Here is a 15,049-nt window from a genome sequence, read left to right as displayed (position 1 = left end):
TTGGAATCAGAGGTCATGGGTTCGAATCCCGGCTCCGCCACATGTCTGCTGTGTGACCTTGGGCAAGTCACTTAACTTCTCTGAGCCTCAGTTACCTCATCTGTAAAATGGGGATTAAGACTGTGAACCCCACATGGGACAACCTGATCACGTTGTATCCCCCCCAGCGCTTAGAACAGTGCTTTGCACATAGTAAGTGCTTAACAAATGCCAACATTATTATTATTATTATTACTGTTGATGATGATGACGAGGTTTTGTTAAGCTACTGGGGTCAGCCATTGCCTGGGATTGGAAAGCCATCAGAGATCCAGATCAACAGGACTGGAGGCCAAGGAAGAGAGTGGCTCAGGCTGTCTGACATTGCATCTGAAATCTGGGCCCCCAAAAGGAATGGGGAGAAACTTCCTTGTGAGGCCAGAGAATAAGGAGCCAATCTTCTGGTGACCAGTAGCCCAACCTCTTGTCCCTCGGAAAAGGAAACTGTCCCCTGCACTTTTGCCTTTTAGTCAGTTTTCCATATTGTTTTGTGCTCTGATTGTTTCTTTGTTAATGGTATCTGTTAATAATAATAATAATAATGATAATAATGTTGGTATTTGTTAAGTGCTTACTATGTGCCAAGCACTGTTCTAAGCGCTGGGGAGGATACAAGGTGATCAGGTTGTCCCACGGGGGGCTCACACAATTTTAATCCTCGTTTTACAGATGAGGTAACTGAGGCCCAGAGAAGTGAAGTGACTTGCCCAAAGTCACACAGCTGACAATTGGTGGAGCTGGGATTTGAACCCATGACCTCTGACTCCAAAGCCCAGGCTCTTTCCACTGAGCCATGCTGCTTCTCAGCCACGCTGGTTCTAATCCCAGTTCTGTCGCTTGCTGTATGACCTTAGGCAAGTCACTTTACTTCATTTTTCTGGGCCTCAGTTTCTTCATCTGTCAAATGGGGATCAGATATCGGTTCTGCCTCCTATTTAGAATATAAGTACCATATGGGTCAGGGACTGGTGCCTGATCTTGTAACAGTAATAATAATAATGGTATTTGTTAAGTGCTTACTATGTGCCAAGCACTGTACTGGGCATTGGGTTTAATAGAAGACCCAAGTAGAAGCAGCGTTGGGTACTTGTACATATTTATTCTATTTATTTTATTTTGTTAATATGTTTTGTTTTGTTGTCTGTCTCCCCCTTCTAGACTGTGAGCCCGCTGTTGGGTAGGGACTGTCTCTATATGTTGCCTACTTGTACTTCCCAAGTGCTTAGTACAGTGCTCTGCACACAGTAAGCGCTCAATAAACACGATTGAATGAATGAATGAAAAGTTGGGTAGTGGATAGAGCACGGGCCTGGGAATCAGAAGGTCATGGGTTCAAGTCCTGGTTCCACCAATTGCTGTGTGACCTTGGACAGGTCACTTCACTTCTCGGTGCCTCAGTTATCTCATCTGTAAAATGAGGACTGAGACTGTGAGACAGGGATTGTGTCCAACCCCATTTGTTTGTACCCACCCCAGACTTAGTACAGTGCCTAGCACATTGTAAGCACTTAACAAATACCATTATTATTATTACTGTTAGAAGATCAGGCAAAGTCCCTGACCCATATGGGACTTATATTCTGAATAGGAGGAAGAACCGATATTTGATCCCCATTTGACAGATAAAGAAACTGAGGCCCAGAAAAATGAAGTAAAGTGACTTGCCCAAGGTCATACAGCAAGCAAGTGGCAGAACTGGGATTAGAATCCAGGTTCTCTGATTCCCAGGCCTGGGCTCTATCCACTAGGCCCCATATATTTGTGTGAGACCTATCCACTGTTTCAAGTCACCCAGAGTCATTCATCCATCCATTTATTAATTCAATAGTATTTCTTGAGCACTTACAATGTGCAGAGCACCTACTAAGCACTTGGGAGAGTACAATAGAAAAATGAACAGGCAAATTCCCAGCCCACAGCGAGTTTACAGTCTAGACCTGGGGGGAGACAGACATTAATATAAATGAATAAATTACGTAAGTACTGTGGGACTGGGATGGGGGATGAAATAAAGGAGCTAGTCAGGGCGATGCAGAAGGGAGTGGGAGAAGAGAAAAGAGGGGGCTTAGTCAGGGAAGGCCTCTTGGAGGAGATGTGCCCTCAGTGAGGCTTTGAAGGGGGGAGAGTAAGTAACTCTTAGTCAGACCCATGTGACAAATTTCTTTCAAACCCAGGGCATCAGAAAAGGGAAGGCAGGGTGACCCCTAAACCATTACAGACAGGAGGGAGTTGATCTTGTTTTTAAACACCTAAATTCAATCATTCAGTCATATTTATTGAGCACTTACTGTGTACAAAGCACTGTACTAAGCGCTTAGTACAACCTCCCTTTGATTAATTTAATTTGCCTCAAAGGGCCTACCTCAGATCATTCTCTCTCTCTCTCTTTCCTCTCTCTCTCTCTCTCTCTCTCTTGCCATTGGTCATTTCAATCTTTCTCCTGGGGGCTCTCCAGACGACCTCAAACGTGCTGGTGCATTTCACCCCGATGCTCACAGGGCTCATCTGGTACACTATTTGTCTCTGGAGACAGCCAGACTTCTCTGTTACTAAAACTGGCTGGTCTACCCAATTAGAGGCAACTTTCTGCTGCTTGATGTGGCTTGCTGATCTTTCATTAACCTTCCCTGCCCTCTTCCCCTCATGCCTCCTCCCGGTCCTCCCCCTGCAGAGTTTGAAGCTTTGCAGGAGCGTCGGTGAGGATGTCAAGTGATGGTCTCATCAGCAGCAGTTGCTATGGAACTGCTGGAAACTAGTGGGGGTGGGGAACTGTACAAGAGTCTCACAAATCCACCCTTACTTGGGGTGGTGAGCAGATGCTGTGGCTCCCCAGGAAGAAGTCCGCCTTTATTTAACTGGCCCCCTTCTGCCCGGACACCTCCCCCAAACTGAGCCATTGCCTGGTGCTGTTCCCTTCCAAGTCTCCCTGCAGAGCTGGCTTCCAACAAGGCAAGTTCATTGCAATGAGTCAACAGCAATTACGTGGTAACGAGAAATGGAATGATTAGTGTAATGCTTCAGATTTGGAGGTTTTATTTATCCACACGATCTGGGCTTGGTCAGACAAGAGGCAACCCCACACGGAGGAGTGAAATAACGCACACACCCACACGTGGACTTTAAGCTCTTTGCAGGCAGGGATCATGTCTACCCACTCTGTTGTAGTTTCCCAGGTGCTTACTACAGTGCTCTGCACACAGTGAGCAGTGAATACCCCTGATTGATTTTTACCATATATACAAAGCCCCTCCGTGTCTCACTTTATACAGTTCCCATAATCCTGCATTTTTGTTCAGAAAATAGCAAGATTAATGAGCCTGGAAGAGACCCCAGAGGTCTTCTAGTCTAGCATGTCCTGTCTCTGTGCTGGACTCTGTCTAAAACATCTTAAATGGATTGGTGTCTAACTTGTCCCAAAGAGGTCCAGAGAAGGCGATTTCAACAACATTCCCTGATAACAGTGCTTTACACACCTGGATGCCAGGGCATTTTTCTGCAGGTCTACACTTTTGCTCTCCTTGTTGTTTTTCCCCTCAGGTCCTTTCGTTCGGCCATCAGCGGAGGCGCAAAGCAGATGGAGTTTGGAGACCCTTCTCCTCACGATCTTCCCTGGCAAAGCGCTTGCGGAGCTTCCTCCTCCTACAGTGTTTATCCTCTCACAGGAGACTGGAGATTCTCAAGTGCTCAGCTGAGACATAAACCCCACACAGGCGAGAGGAGAGAGAATCTGGGTTGGGTCCTTTACCATGAGCTAAGTTTTGGTTCTGCCCCTACCTGGAGAAAAAAGAAAGAAAATTCAGTTGGGGAGGTGGATCCTGCTTGGTGTCAGATCCTTATATCGAGTCCTCTGACCTATCAGTTAGGACGGACTCCTCCCACAGCTACCCACTGGAAGACATTGCTTGATGGATCACGGGACAAGAGCCCCCATAACTGCAGACAGTCTGGATCTCCTCTACCACTTTTCCCCTCTATCCTCTGAGATTGTAAGCTGGTTGTGAGCCAGGAATGTGCCTGTTTATTGTTCTCGTGCACACCCCCAAGGGCTTAGTACAGTGCTCTGCACATAGTAAGTGCTCAATAAACATGATTGCCTGACTCACCTCCTTGTTCCTGCCTCCTGGATCCCCCCACCTTTCTCTCTTTCCCTTTCCTTCCCTCCCCATCTAACCTGCCACCCAGAGATGAGTCCCTTATCTGCGGCAGGCAGTTTCTGCCGATTACCAGCATAGCCCTGAGCCCTGTTGATGCAGACAGACCCAGTCTCCCAGCCTGTCAATTCCTATTACTGCATCCAGGGACAGAAACCATTCCAGGGCTGTTCTCCAAAGCTTCCAAATTAATCTGGACCTTTTTGGGTCGACTCCGTCCCCCTAGCACTATAAACAGGAGCACAAGCCTCCATGGTTTTCTTCCTGAGGTCTCTGGTGTGGGAGCGGAAATGGACGGGAACTAGACAGATCAGACTTTGCAGGCATCTCCTATTAGCCTCCAATTAGCTGGCAACAGATCGAGGGCTGCAGGTCCACAAATAACCCCAGGGACAGGGGGTGGCTGAGGGCAGCTGCGTGGTTCTGAGGGTCATGTGGGAGGGAGTCAGCTGATTACATAAATAATCATTACAACAGTTACTAAGGGCCAAGTCCTAGGACAGACACAAGATAATCCAGTAAAACACAGTCACTCTCCCGTGGATCATTTCAGCCTCTCTGTACAATGGGAATAAGAGCCTTGCCTAAGATTGCTTAACTTTTCTGTGCTTCAGTTATCTCATCTGTAAAATGGGGATTAAGACTGGGAGCCCTATGTGGGATGGAGACTGTGTCCAACCCTATTACCTTCTATCTACCCCAGTGCTTAGTATAGTGCCTAGAACATAGTAAGTGCTTAACTACCATAATAATAATTATTATTATTATCAAGGTTAGCCAGCAGGCCAGGGGCAGAACTGGGATTCGGATCCGGGTCTCCTGCTTCCCATTCCGTGCCCTGCCTACAAGGGCATGCCGCCTCCCTAAATGTAAGTTTTGGAGAATGTGGTAGGCTGGGGTGGTGGGAGGGCTAGGGAGAGAACAGAGGGAACTATTTCCTCACCATAGATCTCAGGCCCAGAGAGCTGCAGGGAGAAGGCTGCATGGGAAGCAGCATGGCCTAGTGGGTAGAACATGGGCCTGATTCTAATCCTGGACATGTCACATGCCTGCTGTGTGACCTTGCACAAGTCACTTCTCTAGGCCTCAGCAACCTCATCCGTAAAATGGGGATTAAGACTGAGTTCATTCATTCAGTCATATTTATTGAGCACTTACTGTGTGCAGAGCACTGTACTAAGCGCTTGGGAAGTACAAGTTGGCAACATATAGAGACAGTCCCTACCCAACAGCGGGCTCACAGTCTAGAAGAGTTCCATGTGGGACAGGGGCCGTCCAACCTGATTAGCTTGTATCTACCCCGGCTTTTAGATAAGTGCTTGACACATAGTAGGCACTTAACAATACCATCATCATCAAGGCTGATCTCCCCAGTACCTGGATTTAGGACCAGGATTCAGAGCTCTAGCCGGATCCCTCCTGGCAGCCCCTTTCCTCTCTCTTTTGGAGGGGCTGCACAGAGCTGCTGGGCTTAGTTGAATGCAGTGTAGTCCAGGGTCCTGGGTGAGAGCTTCACTATCCCCTCACTCACTCCATCTTGGCTAGTCATCTGGTTGAGTAGCTGCCCTCCACTGAACCACCCCTGCAAGGCTGCAGAACCCTCCCATCAGGGGCCAGCAACACCCTGACTGCCAAACCACCGGAACACTTGGGAAGCTGCAGTGCTTTTAATAATTCTGTAATTGCTAAGCACTTACTATGTGCCAAGCACTGTTCTAAACCCTGAGGTTAATCAAGTTGGACATAGTCCCTGTCCTGCAAGGGGCTTACACTCTTAATCCCCATTTCTTACAGATGAGGTAACAGGCACAGAGAAGTTGGACACAGCCTCTGTCCTATAAGGGGCTCACACTCAATCCCCATTTCTTACAGATGAGGTAACTGAGGCACAGAGAAGTTGGACACGGTCCCTGTCTTGTAAGGGGCTCACACTCTTAATCCCCATTTCTTACAGATGAGGTAACTGAGGCACAGAGAAGTTAGGTGTCTTTCCCAAGGTCACACAGTAGACAAGTGGTGGAGTCAGGATTAGAAACCATGACCTTCTGAATCCCAGGCCTCTGTTTTATCAACTACACCATGCTGGTTCTCTGGTTTTGAGCCAGGGGTGGGATTCTGGGAGAAGCAGAGAGGAGCCTGAGGATGCTCCCACTACCTATGCTTTTAGTTTGAAATTCTTGTGCTTCTACAAACGGTCCCATTGTCGGGAATTCATGCCTCTTTTCGATGTGTCTGTCCTCTCCACCTACCCGGGAGCCCCATGTAGGACCGGCGCTGGGTCCTATCTGATTACCTTCTCTCTATCCCACTGCTTAGCACAGCATTTGCTCAGTATACTTCACAGATATCAGAAGTGATCATGTCCTTCCACCTCCGTGGCTTGTTTCAGCCTGCAGAGGGTAGAGAACTGTCTGCTTAGTGGCTTGAAGAACACTTAGCAAGGTGTCCTACCTCCATGCTGAGGTTAGGAGAAGAGCCACTAACTGCTTACAGCTGGACTAGTTCCCCAGGGGTTTCCTTCAGACTCTCACCTGGGAAAAAGTCCGAGTGGGTAGAAGGCAGTAGGACAGGACCCTCCATTCCTTGGTTTACCTGGGCACCAGTCAGAGGAGGAAGGATATGGCAGGATACAATGTCCCCCCCCCCACCTCCAGTGGACTTTCATTGGCCCCCAAGTCACACAGGGAGGATGATATGACAAAGACACGGATTTTAGGACTCTGCAGAACTGAGTTGAAACTAATTCCTTGTGCCCCTTGGGTTTCTAAGGTCTGTAGGAGCAGTGACTGGGGAGAGAAGGCAGAACGGACTCCCAAGGGGTCCAGCCATGCCCACCCACTCCCACTCCCCAGCATATGCCAGTGGTTTCCAGGCCCCCACCCCCGCAAGATGCTCCAGCTAATCAACAGCAGAAGGGCGGAGTGTGCATTGGGTGCAGAGAGCCTGGGTAATTGGAGCCTGAAAAAGGTTAATTACTCTGTAATTGGAGCTGCCAGGGATTAATTGATGACATCAACAAATCTAAAGTTTTTCACCAACGAGATGAATTACATCTCAGGTGCTCTTTTGAGACCATTAAAATATAATTTCCTTTGGTTTTCTTCTTCACCCTAAGCTCCCCAGACACTTTGGGTTCAGCTAGCAGTAGGCTCAGATGGGGCCGGGGGCAGGGGGGAAGCTAGGGAGAGGGGGTTTTGCTGTGATCAGAGTTGCTAGAGCACTTAGAAGAGTTCTGAAGCAATTTACTGCTCTTCCACCTATCTTCCTGGCCTCTTCACTAACCTCACCAGCTCTACATACAACCCTCCTACTCAGTCACCAAATCCTGTCAGGTCTACCTTCACAACACTAAAATCCACCCTTTCCTCTCCACCCAAACTACTACCACCCTGATCCAAGCAATTGCCTTATCCTGCTTGACAACAGCATCTGCCTCCTCGCTGACCTCCCTGTTTCCTGTCCCTCCCCACTCCGCTGCATGGATCATTTTTCTAAACAAATGTTCACTCCATGTCTTCCCACTCCTCAAGAACCTCTAGTGGTTGCCCAGCCACATCTACGTCAAATAGAAACTCTTTACCATCTACTGTAAAGCACTCAGTTTACCCCCTCCTACCTCATCTCACACTGATTTCTTACTACAGTCCAGCCTCTAGCACTAGCTTGTCCATGGTGCCTCAATCTCACGTGTCTTACCATGAAACACCTTCCCACATTCTTGCTCTGGCTTGAAACTCCATATATACCAGACCACCACTCTTCCCACTTTCAAAGCCTTATTAAGGTCACATCTCCAAGAGGTCTTCTCCAATTAAGCCCTCTTTTCCCTGACTTCCTTTCCCTTCTGCATTGTCTATGCATTTGGATCTGTACCAATTCACTCTACCCTCAGCCCCATAGAACTTGGGTACATATCCATAATTTATTCATATTAATTCCTGTGTCTCCCTTTAGACTGTAAACTCACTGTGGCCAAAGAACATGCCTACCAATTCAATAACTACCATTAATAAATTGATTGATTGATGACCATCAGAGAAAGCATTCTCATCAGCAACGGATCCAGCCCAGCCTGCACCCTCCTCTCCTCTGCCGCTAACCTCCTCATTGTGCCTCGTTCTCGCCTGTCCCGCCATCGACCCCCGGCCCACGTCCTCCCACTGGCCTGGAATGCCCTCCCTCCGCACATCCACCAAGCTAGCTCTCTTCCTTCCTTCAAAGCCCTACTTGAGAGCTCACCTCCTCCAGGAGGCCTTCCCACACTGAGCCCCCTCCTTCCTCTCCCCTTCCCCATCCCCCCCGCCCTACCTCCTTCTCCTCCCCACAGCACCTGTATATATGTTTGTACAGATTTATTACTCTATTTTACTTGTACATATCTACTATTCTATTTATTTTATTTTGTTAATATGTTTTGTTTTGTTGTCTATCTCCCCCTTCTAGACTGTGAGCCCGCAGTTGGGTAGGGACCATCTCTATATGTTGCCAACTTGTACTTACCAAGTGCTTAGTACAATGCTCTGCACACAGTAAGCACTCAATAAATACAACTGAATGAATGAATGAATGATGAGGCCTCTGGGCCAGCATGATGGCATGACCAGCAATGCCTATGTTGACCCAACAGGCAGTGCAACCTTGTTTATTTATTCATTTGTTTTTTTTTGGTATTTTTTAAGTGCTTCCTGCATGAGTTAAATACTGTTCAAAGTGCTGGGGCACATACAAGTCAATTAGGTTGGACAAGAGTTCCTGTAATTCATGGGACTCACAGTCTAAGTAGGAAAGAGAACAGTGAAAAAGACTAACTTGAGTTCCAGCTCCTCCCTGGCCTGCTGTGTGAACTCAGGCAATTCACTTAACTTCTCTGGACCTTGGCCTTCTCATCTGTGAAATGGGGACAAGGATAAGCCACAAGAATCAGCGTGGCTTACTGGAAAGAGCATGGGCTTGGGAATCAGAGATCATGAGCTCTCATCCCGGCTCTGCCACTTGTCAGCTGTGTGACTTTGATCAAGTCACTTCACTTCTCTGTGCCTCAGTTTACCTCATCTGTAAAATGGGGATTAAGACTGGGAGCTTCACATGGGACAATCTGATTACCTTGTATCTACCCCAGCGCTTAGAACAGTGCTTGGAACATAGTAAGAGCTTAACAAATACCATTATTATTATTATTATAAGTAGTAGGAGTCAAAGTATTACTGTGCACAGAACATAGCAGTGAGGAGCAGCATGGCCTAATGGACAGAACACAGGCCTGGGAGTAAGAAGGACCTGGATTCTAATCCTGGCTCCACTACTTTCCTGCTGCGTGACATTGGGCAAGTCACAACTTCTCTATGCCTCAGTTCCCTCATCTGTAAAATGGGAAATAAGACTGTGAGCCCCATGTGGGACATGGACTCCAAGCTGATTTTCTTGTACCTACCCCAGCGTTTAATACAGTGCCTGGTACATAGTAAACACTTAAATACCGTAACAAACCCCACTGTTTTAAGGACTGAGAGAGAATAAACAGGTGGGAATTAGACACGGTCTCTAAGAGTGTAAATGAAGAGAAGGGACTGGAGAGAGACACGTCAAGAATAACGAAGCATTAAAATACAACACAAGTTAATAAAATGAAAATAAAATCAGCAGCTAGAGGAACAGAATTTCAGGTACCTTGGGGCACAAGGTTCAGGGCATCCCACAGCCACCAGATTTCTCAGGGTTCGTGGAAGGCTCATGCCATGGGTGTGTACGGGAACAGCTTTTATCCCTGGCCAAGTGAGCACAACACATTCTGGGATCAGGGCCCTTCGGTGGCAGTCACTACAGATGCTTTTCTCTGCGGCGCCGGAAGGATCCAAGAGCATGCGGCCCTCCTGTGTCTCTTTTGTACATAGTAAATACTTAACAAATACTGTTGGGCTGCCACATTGGACAAAACCCTTCTCCATTGGCTATTCGCCTGGTCACTGACCTTCTTTAAAGATAAAGGCAAAAGAGTGCCGGCCCAAGATTCCACTTGCAATTTATTCCTTAGGGATATCTGCATTCGGGTCTGCTCCTCTGCCTCTGGGATGCTGAGGGAGGCCGACTCTCCCTAGGGTTCACCTATGGGAGAGTTTTCTGCAGGGCCCAGTTGTACGAGGCAGGGTGGGGAGTGGGATAAGACCTGACTCCTGCAAAAGCTAGAGAGCTGAGAGCTCTAATTAGAGAGTGAGGACCCAGAAGCCCTCTCCTTGCTCCACAGGGGAGACCAGGGGGCGGGGGGGAAGCTCTTCCGTTCTTGCAGACAAAGCCCATTCCACGGCCCGTTAGAGTTATTCATTGGAAGCAGATGGGTGAGACTGCCCGTTAATTGAAGTAATTTGCAGGCAAACCTGCGCTGGAGGTTGGAAACATCATTACTCCTCGGGCAGGTGGGGGCTCCTCCTCGCCCCCTTGCCCCAGTCAGCCTGAGTGAAAGGCTGAACCAGGACCACTGAGCATAACTTGTCCTTTAACCCCTTCATGACTGAGGGGCCGAGCAAACACCTGATACCTGCATCCAAGGGGGAACATGCTGGCCAAGAAGCACGGTGGAACGGCCCCAGAATAAACGCTGGTCAATAGGGAGGCTGCTCCTATTGGTTCATGAGCACCTTCCCAATCCCTTAGGAGGGGGCAGGTGGAATGGCCATTCCCAGAGGCTCCAGGGAATCTGATACCATACAGGACTTCTCCTACGGTGGTCTGGGTCTGACAAGCAAAGAGAGTCAGTTGGTCCTTTTCTGGTGGCCATTTCCATCATCCCGGCTCTGTCACTGGCCCACTGTGTGGCCTTGGACACGCCATTTAACGTAGAAGCAGCGTGGCTCAGTGGAAAGAGCACGGGCTTTGGAGTCAGAGGTCATGCATTCAGATCCTGATTCTGCCAATTGTCAGCTGTGTGACTTTGGGCAAGTCACTTAGCTTCTCTGTGCCTCAGTTACCTCATCTGTAAAATGGGGATTAAAACTGTGATCCCCCATGGGACAACCCGATAGCCTTGGAACCTCCCCAGCGCTTAGAACAGTGCTTTGCACACAGTAAGCGCTTAATATATGCCATCATTATTATTATTTTTTAACTTCTCTGTGCTTCAGTTTCCTCAACTATAAAATGGGGATTCAATGCCTTCTAGACTGTGAGCCCGTTGTTGGGTAGGAACCGTCTCTATATGTTGCCGACTTGTACTTCCCAAGCGCTTAGTACAGTGCTCTGTGCACAGTAAGCGCTCAGTAAATACGATTGAGTATGCCAGTTCTCCCTTCCCATTAGATTGTGAGCCCCATGCGGGGCGGGGTCTGTGTCCACCACGCTTATCTCCCTCAGCACTTAGTACTTGGCACAGAGTACGTGTTTAACCGAAGCCATGATTTTCATTCGTTCGATCATATTTGAGTGCTTACCGTGTGCCAAGCACTGTACTAAGCGCTTGGGAAAATACAATACAGCAATAAAGAGAGACAATCCCTGCCCACAGCAAGCTCCCAGTCTCCCAGCTTCCTATCTCCATGCATTCCCAGGTTGGAGTTAGGGTCACACTACCATGGGGATATGGCATCAGGGTTAGGGAGGTGAAATGGGACTAGGCCAGCCCCCCTCCCCACTGCACCCACTTCCCACCCCCCAGGCTCGGCACTGGGGCCAGTATCCTGCCCACCCTTCTGCTGCTTCTGCTGGGAATGGACATACTTGGCCCTTTCTCCTTGCCTGGACCTAGGGGGCCTGAGGACTCCACTTCCTTCCCTGTGTTATCCTCTCTCCCTCCCGCATCCTCTCTTCTCACTCCTGCTCAGCACCCTGCCTTCAGTCGGGGGACCTGGAGCAAGCGCATCTCGTTTGTTGTCTAAATGGATTTGATTTCACAGCCACCACACAGCAGCACCCCCATGCAAGTGAGCAGTGCAGCCATCACCCCCAAACAAAAGCCCCAACTCCGAGAGGCGCGGCACTGTACTAACCACCTGTGCCGCTTCCCTCAGTTCCTTTTTTCTAACAAGTTGTCTTTGAAAATTTCCCCAGAGCGCTGGGTCTCTGCTCTTGTTTGTTCTGGCAGGGAGCGCGGAGAGAATTTTTTCACGAGCCACAGATTCAATTATGCTGGAGTAATCTCGCACAGGGTGCTGATTACATGGCAATGAATTTGGGTGTAATTTGAAATCTCTGGACCAAATAAGAAAGGGGTGGGGTGGGGGAGATGAAATAAAATGAAAATTCAAAAATGAGAAAGAAAAATGAAAGGAACAAAAAAGGGCCGCTGGGGGCTGGAGGGGAAAACACCTTTGAAAGTCAGAGTGAATCAGATGGAAGATTTTATCCCAAACTGAGAAAGGTATACCACTCGGAAAAAGTAATTGGAAAAAGAGCATATCCAGAAGGGGAGGAAGAGGGAAGAGCCGAAGATGCATGGAACGCATGGTCAGTAGCCAAATTAAGGAGGGATTCAAGCTGCCAGCAGTTCTATTCTATTTAAAATGCAACTGGGAAGAACACAGTCTTTTCTCCAGACTTTCACCCAACGTTTCCTCGCACGCTCAGCTCAGCGTTTTTGGATGTGTTTAGGCTTCTGGAAAGCCAGTGACTACAGGGCAGGCTGGAGGCGGTGGAAAGAAAATCAGCTGTTATTCCCACTTCTCCTGCCCCCGGCCAGACAAAGCAACCCTCTTCCCCGACAGCCAAACCCACCTTCTTTCCTCAGGCCCTGGGGGGGCCGCATGGAGTTGGCAGCAGGAAGCCCCCACCTCCGGAGGCTGGAGGCCTCGGTGGCTTAAGTCAGGGGTCATGGGAGAGGGAAGGTTCCTCATCTGAGGTGGAGGCCCGAACATGGCCACGTTGAGGGCTGGAGTCGTCCTCCTTCGCTGGCTGCTCGCTGCAACCCCTCTGAGCAGGTGGGCAGCACTTCCAGCCCAGCCACAGCAGGAAGAACTGAGCTAAATCATCTGCTGGCTCCTGCAGTCGGAAGGCCTGGGACCGGAGGGACAGAGGAGGAGATGTTGTTCTCCTGTCCAAGGGTTCGGCCCCAGAGCTGACCATGCTGAGCTCCTGGCTACCATTGACCCCTCCTGGAGGAGGCATTCCTTCCGGGGGTCTTCCTCCAGTGCCTTCCTCCGGCTGCTTCATGCGGACCTTCTTGCTCCCCAGTGGCCGGCCTCCTTCCCCTCGCCAGCTTGCTGCCGCTAATGCCATTAGCTTGTAGTTTATTCACCTGATATCAAACAAGAGCTTCACATATAAAAAAAAATCCAATTGTCCCTTTGGGTGCTGTATTCTAAGTGAACTGAAATAGCTGTTAATAAGAATAGGGCAAGCTGCTTGTTTATGGCTCTTAAAGGGCCCAGGGGAAAATGAATCCATATCTTCTTAACCATGGCATAAAATCCATAATCATACATCACTTTAAAGTGCCCCTCTCTGCTAATGCATTTATTAATTATCCTCCGAGTCTCTCTGAAGTACACTATGCAATGCAAGGAGGGAAAGGCTTTTGCCCGCCTAAGCTGTGAGCCCTAGCCCATGTAGGGTCCTCCACTTGGGGATAGGAGAGGGGCTTTCTCAGGGATTGTTATTCCGCACCCAAGGCCCAAAAGCTGGGCCAAATGGAGTTTGGAGCAAAGCAGCTGTGGTGTACTTTTGGAGGCAGGAATTAAGAGTTGGGTTGACTGGGAATTGACTGGGAATGAAGAAGAGGATGTAGGGCAGGAAGGGCAAAGCTGGACTCATGAGTATCCTAGGTAGTATTCTCCAAACGGGACAGCAGGGGAAGGAGCCCCAAAGCATGAAATTAGAGGTGGAGGTGGTGGACGGGGGGCTATTAAGGCAGTGCGGTCTAGTAGAGGGAACTTACAACTTGGAGGAAGAAGACCTAGGTTCTAGTTCCATCTCTACCACTAGCTTGTTGTGTGTGACCCCGGGCAATTCACTTCACTTGCCCAGGCCTCAGTTTCCATATCTGTGAAACAGGAATAAGATATCCATTCTCCCTAATTTTTTTTTAATCGTAAATCCTGGGTGGAACTGGGATTGAGTTTTAATTATCTACCCCTGCACTTAGAACAGTGCCAAACCCATATTAGCAACTTAATACAAAACAATATCACTACTACTCCTACTCCTATCAATACTAATAATAAGGATGACTTGACTCCTTCAGCTAGGGGAGTTGAGGTCGGGTGGTTTGTGCGATCTGAAATTTACAGTCCCACCTTAGACCCAGCTCTATTTCAGCTGATCACAGGCCCAGGGTGGCTTCCATTTTTCCTCCTGCTCCTGCTGGTCTCTTGCTATGGTCCATTCTTCCTGATTCAGTGGAGCTGCAGGCCCCTCACTTTCCCAGAATCCAGACCCTCAGAGGCAGGATTCTGGGGCTCCTGGAGACCAGACATTCCCAAGATCTGTTGCTTTCCCAGGGGACCCAGCTGGCCATGGATGTGGAAATAGAGATGAAGGAGAGGGCCGTTCCGGAATATAGGTGTGCTCAGTTAGTGACTTTGGCCACTTGGTTTGTAAATATGTCTGCTTTTCTCCTTAGAGTGCCACTTCCTTGTAGGTTGGGAATGTGCCACTTCTTTATTTGTACTTTTCAAGCACCAAATACCTACTACTACTACTACTATTAATAATTATGGTATTTGTTAAGCACTTACTATGTACCAGGCACTGTTCTAAGCACTGGAGTAGATTCAAAATAATTGGATTGGACACAGTCCCTGTTCCTCATAGGGCTCACAGTCTTAGCCCTCAATTTACAGATGAGGGAACTGAGGCCCCGAGAAGTGAAGTGACTTGCCCAAGGTCACACAGCAGATGAGTAGCAGAGTAGGAATTAGAACCCAGCTCCTTCTGAC

This window comes from Tachyglossus aculeatus, chromosome 5 (assembly GCF_015852505.1).
Source record: "Tachyglossus aculeatus isolate mTacAcu1 chromosome 5, mTacAcu1.pri, whole genome shotgun sequence".
In the NCBI taxonomy this organism is placed as follows: Eukaryota; Metazoa; Chordata; class Mammalia; order Monotremata; family Tachyglossidae; genus Tachyglossus; species Tachyglossus aculeatus.
This window is presented reverse-complemented; position numbering follows the sequence as displayed.